General features: G+C 47.8%; 1 pseudogene across 1 annotated transcript; it reads right to left on the reverse strand.

Moving 5' to 3' along the window:
• Positions 1-10143: 10143 nt before the first annotated feature.
• Positions 10144-11124, reverse strand: LOC309603943 (olfactory receptor 6M1-like; annotated as a pseudogene). The gene has a single exon. The product of its transcript is annotated as an olfactory receptor 6M1-like (transcript).
• Positions 11125-12539: the final 1415 nt, after the last annotated feature.

Genomic DNA, 12539 nt, shown 5'->3' on the forward strand with positions numbered 1-12539 from the left:
AGAGGAGCTCTGGAGCTACCTCACCTAGTTCACCCTGCCTCGAGCTGGAGTGTTGGGAAAGATGACATTCAAATCTCTTCTAACCTGAGCTATTCTACGATTCAATCAGTCTTCCGCTTGGAGAGCTTTTTGACGACAGAATAAGCAGAGGAAGGAGAAAAGACAAAGATGCAGAAGCAGAGACATAGAGGGTTCCAACAGAAATAGAGTAGTTCTTCTGAGCAATGTTTCTCCATTTGAACAACTGGTAAGAAAATTTATCTTCATAAGTGGCTGCATAAAACTGCCTGCACACAGCAAGGGAGTGTAATCAGCTTGCCAGTACGTGCCCTTCCTGCTGTTAATAAAAATGGATGAAAAAAATATTGAAAATTCATAACAAGCTAGCCATGCTGGAAATGAAGACTTTCTCAGCTATTACATTGAGTTCTTTTCTGCAGAAATTTCAACTTTTTCCTAAAAATTTACATTCAGGGCTTCCTTCAGTCATCCACAAAGGGGTGGCCACTGCCCCGTGCAGCTGAAGCATGCATGCGGGAAACGCGTCACAGGACATATGGAAGCCCTTCTGGAGCATGAGCTGGTAGGCAGGCAGGGTACCTCGGGGTGGTGGAAGGCATCACCTGCCTTCAAGGCTGCTGGGTAGGCTGTGAAGAGGCCTCTCCAGCACAGCAGCACACTGTGTCCCTTTGGATGCTGGCTGTGAGGTCACTTCTGACCAGGCAGCAGTGGGGAGAGAGATACTCTGAGGTCTTGAAAGCCATCACAATGTTCCCCCCAACAAGATGAAAGGTGTGGGGAGGTCAGGGGTAGCTGGGGCAAGATTTGGTGGAGGGAAGAGAGCTTTGGCCAATAGAGATGAAAGATTTTGAAGAAGAAAGATGTGTTTGGGTGATTTTGATGCCACCGTGATACTAAGAAAACATTCATGTTAGGCATCTACCCTATTTCTAACCAGTAAGCTTAAGCCCTAACCCTACCCCTAAATGGCACCCTTCCCCCTGACAGGAATCCACTACTCCAATCCCTAACCTCAAACCTTACCTCTAAACCAAAGCCCCAAACCACAAACGCTTACTCTCACCCTATTACTCACTCTAATTCCCAGCCTTTATCCCGAACACTAAAATGCTAGCCTTGACCCTAACCCTCACAACAGCCCTACACAAAACCCTAATCCACAAAGCGAGCCCATGCCCTGACACTAACTAGACACCCTCCCCCTGAGCCCAACAGGACTGAGGTCTTTGTCCTCTTGACTATGGCAGCAGCCTCTGCCACTGACGCCTGCTGCAAAACTTCATTTTGAGGCTCTGGACTTTGTTTCTTCCTCATCCCTGCTTGGGGGGGCCGGGAGGTGTTGCACAGTTTTTCTGCACTTGGCATTGCTCATCCTCACATCCCACTGTCCCAGGAAGAGCCCTGAGCCAGATGTGAGGGACAGGATCTGCCTTCCCTGGGCCTGCAGGCTAGGACTTGGCCTTGCTGCTTCATCAAACCAGCCAAGGGTTTTCTCAGCATTACAGCCCCCTGCACAGTGCCTTTGCCTACCTGCAATCACAGCCTCCAGTTAGCTGCTCTAACGAGTCCTTGGGGAGGCTTTGTCAGTAATGGCCCTCAGGGGGGCCAATCAATGCTTCAAGGTTTTGCTTCTGCCTTTGACTTCTTGAGAGGTTTGTTCAGTCTGCTCTCAGTATCTGAGGTTCACGGACACAGGGCCAACTACAGCATGGGGGCTCATTAAAATACAGAAAGCCCTAACGAGCTATTGCTCTTCCTGTAATTTTCTTCAACTCTTCAAGACTTGTCCAGCTAATTGTAGAGTCATTTCATAGTGTAGTTAAGGAGGAAGATTTCCAAGTGCACCTAATCAAAATCCTTTTTTTAAAGGTTATATTTTATTCATTTCAGTTGAGAGCAGAGGTAACAGCAGCATTCTCCAATTGATATGGATGCAGAGGGTCTCCTCGGGAGGTCTGCACAGCTAGGAAAAGCAGTCCCTTGAGGTCTGGCACTGTAGTGACAACCTTGCCCCTTGCTTCCTCCCTTCCTCAACCTCACCATTTCTCTCACTGGCCACCTGGGATTTACATCAGTTTCCTGACATCAGGCTTCACTGACCTCTGGGAGCTGAATGTTACAGCTCCATTGCACCATCTCCCACCTCATCTCCTTAGACAACTGGCTGCACACAGGCACAGAAGGATTCTTCCTGTTGGCAAACAAAGAAAATTAAGCATGATAAAGCTTCATAAACAATACAATACACTCCTCGAGCATATGCTACTTACAAGCTACCTCTAATGAGGTTGCCTTTCTACAAGGGATAATCTTATGAGAAATGTTTTAGATACATAGTTACAGAAAGGTAGAGATAAACATAATTAAAGAATTGGCTAAGGAGACACTTGTCCTACTGAAGGACAGGCAAGCTTTTAGTCCCTGAAGCTCAAAGCAGCAGCACAGGTGAGAAGGATCTGAATGAACAAAGAGTAAGGGCAGGAGAAAACTGCAGAATAATGGAAAAGGGCCGTTGTCTGCACAACCTGCTGAAAAGATGACTTTAGAAATGGTCGTTCTATCCAGACAGGTGAAAATACAGGAAAGATTAGAGAAATTAAATACAGAACACCATCCAGCATTTATCCACTCGATCCAGTGCGACCTGGCAGCAAAGGCGGCCAGCAGTGTCCTGAAGTGCATAAAGAGAACCCTCGCCAAAAGTGCGAGGGAAGAGATTGTCTCCCCCTGCTCGTCACTCGTTAGGCCACCTGTAAGCAACTGTGTCCATTTTGGGGCCCCCATTTCAAGTGGACTGTGTCTGGCTGGGATGGGGTTAACTTCCTTCAGAGCAGCCCACATGGTGCTATGTTTTGCATTTGTGCCTAAACCAGCGTTGATAACACACCCGTGTTTTGGCTGTTACCGAACCGTGTTTGCACAGCGTCAAGGCCTTCTCTGGTTTAACCTGAGAGGCAGCTAAACCCCGCACAGCCGTTCGCTCACTCCCCCGCAGTGGGATGGGGGAGAGAATCGAAAACAAAAGGTAAAACTCATGGGTTGAGATAAAGGCAATTTAATGGGACAGAAAAGAAAGGGAAAAGAATAACAATGATAAAAGAATATACAAAAGAAGTGATGCTGTTCAATGCCCAGCCAGTTCCTGAGCAGCGGACCCTCGGCCAGCTTTTCCCCCAGCTTTATATGCTGAGCATGACATCACATGGTACAGAATATCCCTTTGGTCAGCTGGGGTCAGCTGTCCCAGCTGTGTCCCCTCACAACTTCTGTGCCCCTCCCAATGTACTCGCTGGTGGGGCAGTGTGAGAAGTATTACGTAGCAATTAACATCATCCAATTCAAACCATTGGCTATTCTCACCCAAAATCAAATCCCCTTGAGGTACGCATTGGACTTCCCCATCCTCCTGCATCACCCACCAAGTGCACCCAGGTCCTTGAGCAAAAGCAATCCCATGAATGGGTTTGCCTTTGCCCGAGGCAGGAATAACCCAGACTGTCTTCCCCAGCATATTTTTTATGTGGACTAGAGGGACTTTATCCCCCTCTACAGTACGCAAAAGTCTTGACTGGGCAGGGCCAGCTCGATCACCACATCCCGTAGTGTTGACTAAGCAGGTGGCCTTTGCTAAATGTGTGTCCCAATATTTGAACGTCCCAGCACCCATTGCTCTCGGTGTAGTCTTCAACACTCCATTGTACTGTTTGATTTTCCCGGAGGCTGGTGCATGATAGGGGATGAGATATATCCACTCAATGCCGTGCTCTTGGGCCCAGGTGTCTATGAAGTTGTTTCGGAAATGAGTCCCATTGTCTGACTCAATTCTTTCTGGGGTGCCATGTCACCATAGGACTTGCTTTTCAAGGCCCAGGACAGTGTTCCGGGCAGTGGCACAGGGCACGGGATATGTCTCCAGCCATCCGGTGGTTGCTTCCATCATTGTAAGCACATGGCGCTTGCCTTGGCGGGTTTGTGGGAGTGTGATATCATCAATCTGCCAGGCCTCCCTAATATTTATATTTCAGCCATGGTCCTCCATCCCAGAGAGGCTTGCACCGCTTTGCTTGCTTGATTGCAGCGCATGTTTCACATTCATGGATAACCTGTGCAATAGCGTCCATGGTCAAGTCCACCCCTCGATCACGAGCCCATCTAGATGTTGCATCTCTTCCTTGATGGCATGAGGTGTCATTGGCCCACCCAGCTAGAAATAATTCACCCTTATGTTGCCAGTCCAGATCCACTTCAATCTTAGCAGCCTGATCCACCTGCTGGTTGTTTTGATGTTCTTCAGTGGCCTGACTCTTGGCTACGTGAGCATCTACGTGACGTGCTTTTACAGCCAGGTTTTCTACCCAGGCAGCAGTGTCTTGCCACAGTGCAGCAGCCCAGATGGGTTTGCCTCTGCGCTATTAGTTACTCTGCTTCCATTGCTGTAACCACCCCCACAGGCCATTTGCCACCATGCATGAGTCAGTATAGAGATAGAGCATTGGCCATTTTTCTCCTTCAGCAATATCCAAAGCCAGCTGGATGGCTTTCACCTCTGCAAATTGACTTGATTCACCTTTTCATAGAATCATAGAATCCTGGAATGCTTTGGGTTGGAAGGGACCTTTAAAGGTCATCTAGTCCAACCCCCCTGCCCTGAGCAGGGACATCTTCAACTAGATCAGGTTCCTTAGAGCCCCATCCAACCTGTCCTTGAATGTTTCCAGAGATGGGGCATCTACCACCTCTCTGGGCAACCTGTTCCAGTGTCTCACCATGCTCATTGTAAAAAATTTCTTCCTTATATCTAGTCTAAAGCTAGCCTCGTTTAGTTTAAAACCATTACCCCTTGTCCTATTGCAACAGGCCCTGCTAAAAAGTCTGTCCTCATCTATCTTAGAAGAATCATAGAATCATAGAATCATAGAATGTCCTGAGTTGGAAGGGACCCACGAGGATCATCGAGTCCAACTCCTGTCCCTGCATTGGACAACTCCAAAATTCACACCCTATGTCTGAGGGCTTGTCCAAATGCTTCTTGAATGTTGTCAGGCTTGGCGACGTGACTGCCTCCAGGGTCAGCCTGTGCCAGTGCTCCACCCCTCTCTGGGTGAAGAACCTTTTCCTAATGTCCAACCTAAACCTCCCCTGCATATCTTCCTGCCGTTCCCTCGGGTTCTGTCATTGGTCGTCAGGGAGAAGAGATCAGCACCTGCCCCTCCTCCTTCCCTCGTGAGGAAGCTGTAGACCGTGGTGAGGTCTCCCTTCAGTCTCCTCTTCTCCAGGCTGAACAGGCCAAGTGACTTCAGCCGCTCCTCATACGGCTTCCCCTCTAAACCCTTCACCATCTTTGTGGCTCTCCTCTGGACACTCTCCAGTAGCTTTGGGGTTTTTTTTGTACTGTGGCACCCAACACTGCACACAGTACTCAAGGTGAGGCCGCACCAGTGCAGAGCAGAGCGGGACAATCTCCTCCCTCGCCCGGCTGGCAATGCAGTGCTTGATGCACCCCAGGACACGGTTGGCCCTCCTGGCTGCCAGGGCACACTGTTGGCTCATGTTCAACTTGCCATTGACCAGAACCCCCAGATCCCTCTCCACGGGGCTGCTCTCCAGTCTCTCATTCCCCAGTCTGTAGGTACATCCAGGGCTGCCATGTCCCAGGTGCAAAATCTGGCACTTGCCCTTGTTAAACTTCATACAGTTGGGGATTGCCCAGCTCTCTAATTTGTCTAGATCCCTCTGCAGGGCCTCTCTTCCCTCGAGAATGTCAACGGCTCCTCCCAATTTTGTGTCATCGGCAAACTTTGATAACAAACCTTCAAGTCCTGCATCCAAGTCATTTATGAAGATACTGAAGAGCACTGGCCCCAACATGGATCCCTGGGGAACCCCGCTAGTGACTGATCGCCAGCCCAGTGTAACCCCATTTACTGTAACCCTTTGAGCCTGACCCATCAGCCAATTGCTCACCCATTGCATTAGGTGTTTATCCAGCTGTATGCTGGACATTTTGTCCAGGAGGATACTGTGAGAGACAGTATCGAAGGCTTTACTGAAGTCCAAAAAGATGACATCAACTGGCTTCCCTTGGTCAGCTAGGTGGGTAACCTTGTCATAGGAGGAAATCAAGTTTGTCAAGCAGGGCTTTCTCCTCGTGAACCCGTGCTGGCTGGGACCAATGACTGCGTTGTCTTTCAGGTGTTTTTCAATAACTCCCAGAAGAATTTTCTCCCTCATTTTGCCAGGCACAGAGGTGAGACTGACAGGCCTGTAGCTACCGGGGTCATCCCTGTTGCCCGTCTTGAAGACTGGGACAACGTTTGCCAGCTTCCAGTCAACTGGGACCTCCCCACATTCCCAAGAGCATTGATAAATCATTGAGAGAGATCTCACTACGACATCAGCCAGCTCTTTAAGTACCCTCGGATGAATCCCGTCCGGCCCCATTGACTTATCCAGCTGGAGCAGCAAATCCTGCACAAGTTCGGGGTTGGATGAGAGTTTGTCGTTCTTGCAGTCATGGTTCTCTAGCCCAGAGAACACTTCATCGGTGTTGAAGACGGAGGCAAAGAAAGCATGAAGCGTCTCTGCTTTGTCTATGTCCCTGTTTGTGAGGTGACCCTGCTCATCAAGTAATGGGCCAATGTTATTTCCTGCCTGCCTTTTGCTATTTAGATATTTAAAAAAGCCCTTTTTATTGTCCTTGAGCTTTGAGCTTTGGTACTTTACCTTTAAGTACTGAAAGGCTGCAATAACGTCACTTTTCCTTACATCAGACTTCTCCACTGAAGTCTGCAACTGGGTGTTACAGCTCCATTGCACCATCTCCCACCTGATCTCCTTAGACAACTGGCTGCACACAGGCAGAGAAGGATTTTTCCTATTTGCAAGCAAAGAAAAGTAAAGCATGATAAAGTTTCAGAAACAATACAATACACTCCTCAAGCATAAGCTACTTACAAGCTACCTGTAATGAAGTTGCCTTTCTACAAGGCATAATCTTATGAGAAATGTTTTAGATACATAGCTACAGAAAGGTAGAGATAAACATAATTAAAGAATTGGCTAAGCAGACACTTGTCCTACTGAAAGACATGAAAGCTTTAACTCCCTGAAACCCAACGCAGCAGCATACGTGAGAGGTATCTGAATGAACAAAGAGTAAGGGGAGGAGAAAACTGGAGAATAATGGAAAGGGCCTTTGTCTAGACAGTCTACTGGTAAGATGACTTTATTGTATCAGGAAATTGTAAATAAGATGACTTATTTAGTGTATCAGGACAGGCGAAAATACACGAACGATTAGAGAAATTAAATACAGAATAGTGGTAATGAAGTTACAGGGGAAGACTGATATTTCTGTGGAATATCCCTTTGGAAAGGTCATGGGATTGGTAGAGGTCTCTTGTGAGCGAGGACAAAGCAATGTTGCGTCCATCTCTGAAAGAAGCCAAAGGAGCAACCCAGGGAACCACAGGCTGTACAAGCTCACTTTGGTGAGGAATAAGCCATCAATATCTCTTGGGTGGTATTTCTGGGACCTTTAAAGAGAAGAATGTGTCCAAAAGCAGTCAGCATGGACTTTCAAAGGGTAAAGCATGCCTTACCAAGCTGACAGCCTTCATGATGAAGTAACTGCATTTGTGCATGAGGGGACAATAGTGGATGACGTTCACCTCAACTTCAGCAAGATTTGTGACATGTTCTCCCTCACTATTCTTGTACCCAAGTTAGGACATTTCATTTTGGAAGGGCACACAAACAGATGGGTGAAACAGCAGTTGGAGGATGAGGCTGAGAGAGCAGTGGTGAAGGGGTCATACCCTACCTGGAGGCCAGTGGGACATACTGGGGCATCATGGGGCAGCACAGGGAACACTCCTGGGCCCTGTGCAGTCTAACAGCTGTATCCATGACCCAGAGGAGGCAATTCTCACCATGTTTAGCAAGAGCAAATGCTGGATTCTGCACCTCAGATGAAGTAATGCCGGGCACAAGTATAGACTGGGAGAGGAGTGGCTGGAGAGCAGGCCTGCAGAAAGGGATCTGGGGGTGCTGGCTGGCAGGGGGCTCAACAGGAGTCAGAATTGTGCCCTGGCAGCCAAGAGGGCAAACCGCACCCTGGGGTGCAGTATAACGAGGGGCTCAAAAGAGGGGATGTTGTGGTTTAACCCCAGTCGGCAACTAAGCACCACCCAGCCACTCACTCACCCTCCCTCCCACAGTGGGATGGGGGACAGAATCAGAAAAAGAAAGTAAAACCCGTGGGTTGAGACAAAGACAGTTTAATATGACCGCAGAGGAAGGGGAAATAATAGTAATAGTAATAGTAATAGTAATAGTAATAGTAATAGTAATAATAAATAATACACAAAACAAGTGATGCACAATCACCACCTGCTGACCGATGCCCAGATCATCCCTGAGCAGCAGTCGCTGCCCCCCGGCCAACTGCCTCCATTTTCTATACTGAGCATGACGTCACATGGTATGGAATAGCCCTGTGGCCAGTCTGGATCAGCTGTCCTGGCTGTGCCCCCTCCCGGATTCTTGTGCACCTGGCAGAGCATGGGAAGCTGTAAAATCCTTGACTAGGATAAAGACTGCTTAGCAACAAGTAAACCATCAGTGTGTTATCAACATTATTCTCATCCTAAATCCAAACCACAGCACTATACCAAGTACTAGGAAGAAAATTAATTCTATCCCAGCTGAAACCAGGACAGGGGATTATCCCGCTGTATTTAGCAGTGGTGCAGACTCACTTGGAGTACTGTGTGCAGTTCCTGGCCCCACAACTGAAGAAGGATGTAAGGTACTTGAATGCATCCACAGGAGGGCACCAAAGCTGGTGAAAGGGCTGGAAGAAATGTCCTTTGAGGAGCGGCTGAGGACACTGGGCTTGTCTAGTTTGGACAAAAGGAGGCGGAGGGGTGACCTCATTGCCCTCTACAGCTTCCTGAGGAGGGGAAGTGAAGAGGGAGGTGTTGATCTCTTCTCTCTTAAATCCAGAGACAGGCCGTCGAGAACTGGTTCAAAGCTGCGCCAGGGGAGGTTTAGACTGGACATTAGGAAGCATTTCTTTACCAAGAGGGTGGTCAAACACTGGAACAGGCTTCCTCAAGAGATGGTCGATGCCCCATGCGTGTCAGTGTTTAAGAGGCATTTGGACAATGCCCTTAATAACATGATTTATCTTTTGGTCAGACCTGAAGTGGCCAGGGATTTGGACAAGATGATCCTTGTAGGTCCCTTCCAACTGAACTATTCTGTTCTATTCCGTTCTGTTCTGTTCTGTTCTGTTCTCTATATACACCCATACAGGGTGGATCCCTCCAGCAGCTGGGCTCAGATGCTCAGTCTCCTCAGTAGCTGCCCTGGATACCAGCCTCCCCAGGTGCACGAGCCTCTGAGGTTGCAACCCCATTCCAGATGCTGCCACAGACCACCCCAGTCACACAAACACACACACACACACACACACACACACACACACACACACACACAAACTCTTAAGTCCAGTCACTCCGGTCTCTCAATTGCTGGCACTAATGACGTACGGGCTGCCTGACCCCATGGTCCTTCTCCAGTTGCTGCACTCACCCCCCTGCACTCACGTGTTCACACAGAAAAGAGATTCCCCCACACAGGAATGAGCTAGAAATTAAGTTTAATGAGAAGACAGGGCAGACTGCACTGGTCAGGGTCCTCCCCTACACTTCCCATAATAAAAGTCCTGTACAATCCAAAAATGCTCTTCCCCTGCATCCCATAATGTGTCCTACGCCCCTAGGCAACAATTCCCTTAGTCCAAATGGTGATCCAGAGAGCTGCTCGCAGTGACTCCTCTTGGTGGGTTTCACACCTGGACAACAGGTCTTCTCGCTTTGTGGAGATGGGCTCTTGATGAGCTGGTGGCTCTCCTGTGATGGCTCTGGGAGCAGCTGGGGCAGGGTGTTAACTGAGTTACTCCTCCTGCCATCGGTAGTGCCTTCTTTGTGTGTGCAGATGAGCTTCTTCTCACTTAACCTAACACAACCCAACAAGAACATGCATCTCCTGAGGCATCTGTATTTGCAGGTTACATACCTATGCACTGGTATTATTTAGCATATTTAACATAGCAGCTCATTGGAATTGCTGTCCAGAAATGCATCGGGATTAGGGGAAAAGCTGTGTTGTTGCACGGGCAATGGCTTCGTTCAGGGCCAGTAGCACAGTCTTGTTTCTAAGACTGTAGATGAATGGATTTAAGAGTGGGTACAGGACAGTGTTCAGCAAAGCCACAATTCTGTTTGTGTCCAAGGAAACATCTCCGGAAGGACGCACATAGAGAGCAATGCAGCTCCCATATGCAATGGCCAAGGTGGTGAGGTGGGAAGAACATGTAGTAAAAGCTTTTTTCCTCCCAGCGGCTGCTGGCAGGTGCAGAATACAGAAAAGGATGCCCATGTAAAATGCCGGAGTTAAACATAAGGAACCCAGTAGGATAAACGATAACAAAACAGAGTCTGTTTTCCAAAGCAGGCTGGGGTCAGAGCAGGACAATGTGAACAAGGGGGAGTTGTCACAAAAAAAATGGTAGATCTTGTTCGAGCCACAGAAAGTCAGCTTGTAGAGGAGGACCAGACGGTAACTGAAGGCTGTGATGCCAATGACCCAAGCAGAAGCAACCAGGTGGATGCAGAGCTGAGGCTTCATGATGGCAGCGTAACGCAAAGGCTGGCAGATGGCAATGTAGCAGTCAAAGGACATGACGACAAGTAGAACCAACTCTGTACAGCCCAGGGCAAAATAGAAACAGGACTGGGCAAAGCAGCTGCTTAGTCAGATCGTTCTCCTACCAGAACTCAGGATCACAAACAATTTGATGCTTGTGGAGGATGTGAACCAGATTTCCAGGAAGGCCAGATTGCTGATGAAAAAGTACATGGGGGTTTGCAGGCGGTGATCCACACACACGAGGAAAATGATGGTTGCGTTCCCCATCACTGTTGTCAGGTATATGAGCAGAAGGAGCAGAGAGAGAAATAGCTGTAGGCTTTGATCAAGTCCTGAGAAACCCTCTAGGATGAACTCAGTAACTGCAGTTTCATTTTCTGCTCCCATGCTGAATTTCAGTTCATCCTGCCGAGACAGGAAGATGGCAAAAGTCAAGTGTGATTATTTCACCGTCTGGATGAAAGGAATCCTTCCTTCTCTGCTTCTTTCCTTTCTTGCAGCCTTCCTCCTATAGAGCACAGAGAGAGAGAGAGCCCTTCAAGCCTTTCTCACCCCCTGATTTTTCTGGTTTACATTTCAGTTCGAGTCCTCAGAGAATTTGTTGTCATCTTTCTACCTTTCTCAAACACTCACAAAGGATTCTTTCTCCAGAGCAGAAGATTTTAAAGAGGCTGCGAGCTATTTCACCCCATTCCTGGCAAATTCCACGTTCACTCAGACCTATTGCAAACATCTGTCACACCTATGTGCCAAACTCATCTCTTCTATTGCACAAATGCTAAACCATCAAATGAAATGAAATGAAATACATATGTTGAAAGCTATTCTTTCTACTTTTCAGTAGTACTTGCCTTTTTGCACTAGGAATCCTTGAGAATCTCCTGTTTTCAAAATAAGTAATAGCCAGTATCTCTTTCGTAATCCCCTGCTTCCTTCCACACCTTCTTGCTCTCTGTTTCCTCAGGAAAGGGGGAGGGGGTGGAATAGGGACCAAGTATAACTTGTCTTCTTTCATACTCTAAATAATGACTGAAAGGTATGATGACTCCACACAGTCTGTCACACAATCTCATCTGACATCCGTCTGCACTGAAACACGCTTGTTTCCAAAGAGTTGCTCATTGCTATTGCTATCAAATGTCCTGACCTAAACGCAGAGCAAGAGAAGAGCATCTGGAAGAGATTTGTAACCTTTCTTTTGCATGCCAGTTATAGGTTGGGAGGAACCAGCCTCTAGCGTTTTCTCTTGTTTCCATTGACTCTAGAGGGAGCCTGGGGAAAACCAGTTCGCACAGGCACCTGCAGCCAAGTAGATGAAACTCACTATTCAAGTCTCAAATCACTCATTTATTAAGGTTTTGTGGTTTTTTTAATGTCAAAATAGACATCTAAGAGAAGGAAGCACAAGAAAACTATATTCAATAAAGACTGATGTTTTTCCCTTCATCTTTATATTTGTTTTTAGACATGGAAAGGAGCAGAGCAGATGACTGCCAAAGTAGGATGATTCCAAAAGCAAGGAGAGGAGAGGGAGGGGAGGAGAAGGTGGGTTTGAAGCAGTGAAACAGATCTTCTCCACAGGCTGTGTTGTCCCCTTAGGCTCTGTCCCAGGGCAGAATGGGTAGCACTTCCACAAGGAGTAAAATGGGAAGATCAGTACAGGGCAGTGCTCCATGTTTGCACTGACATTTTACCTTGGGGTTCAGGTTAGTCTTAGATCCCAAATGCCTGGCTTGTTCTTTGCCTCTAGTCTGGCATAGGGGAAGCTCTGCACTCATTTTCTGAGATTAAACCCCTGGCTG

Source organism: Platalea leucorodia (genome assembly GCF_965183815.1).
Source record: "Platalea leucorodia genome assembly, contig: HAP1_HAP1_SCAFFOLD_266, whole genome shotgun sequence".
NCBI classification, from domain to species: domain Eukaryota; kingdom Metazoa; phylum Chordata; class Aves; order Pelecaniformes; family Threskiornithidae; genus Platalea; species Platalea leucorodia.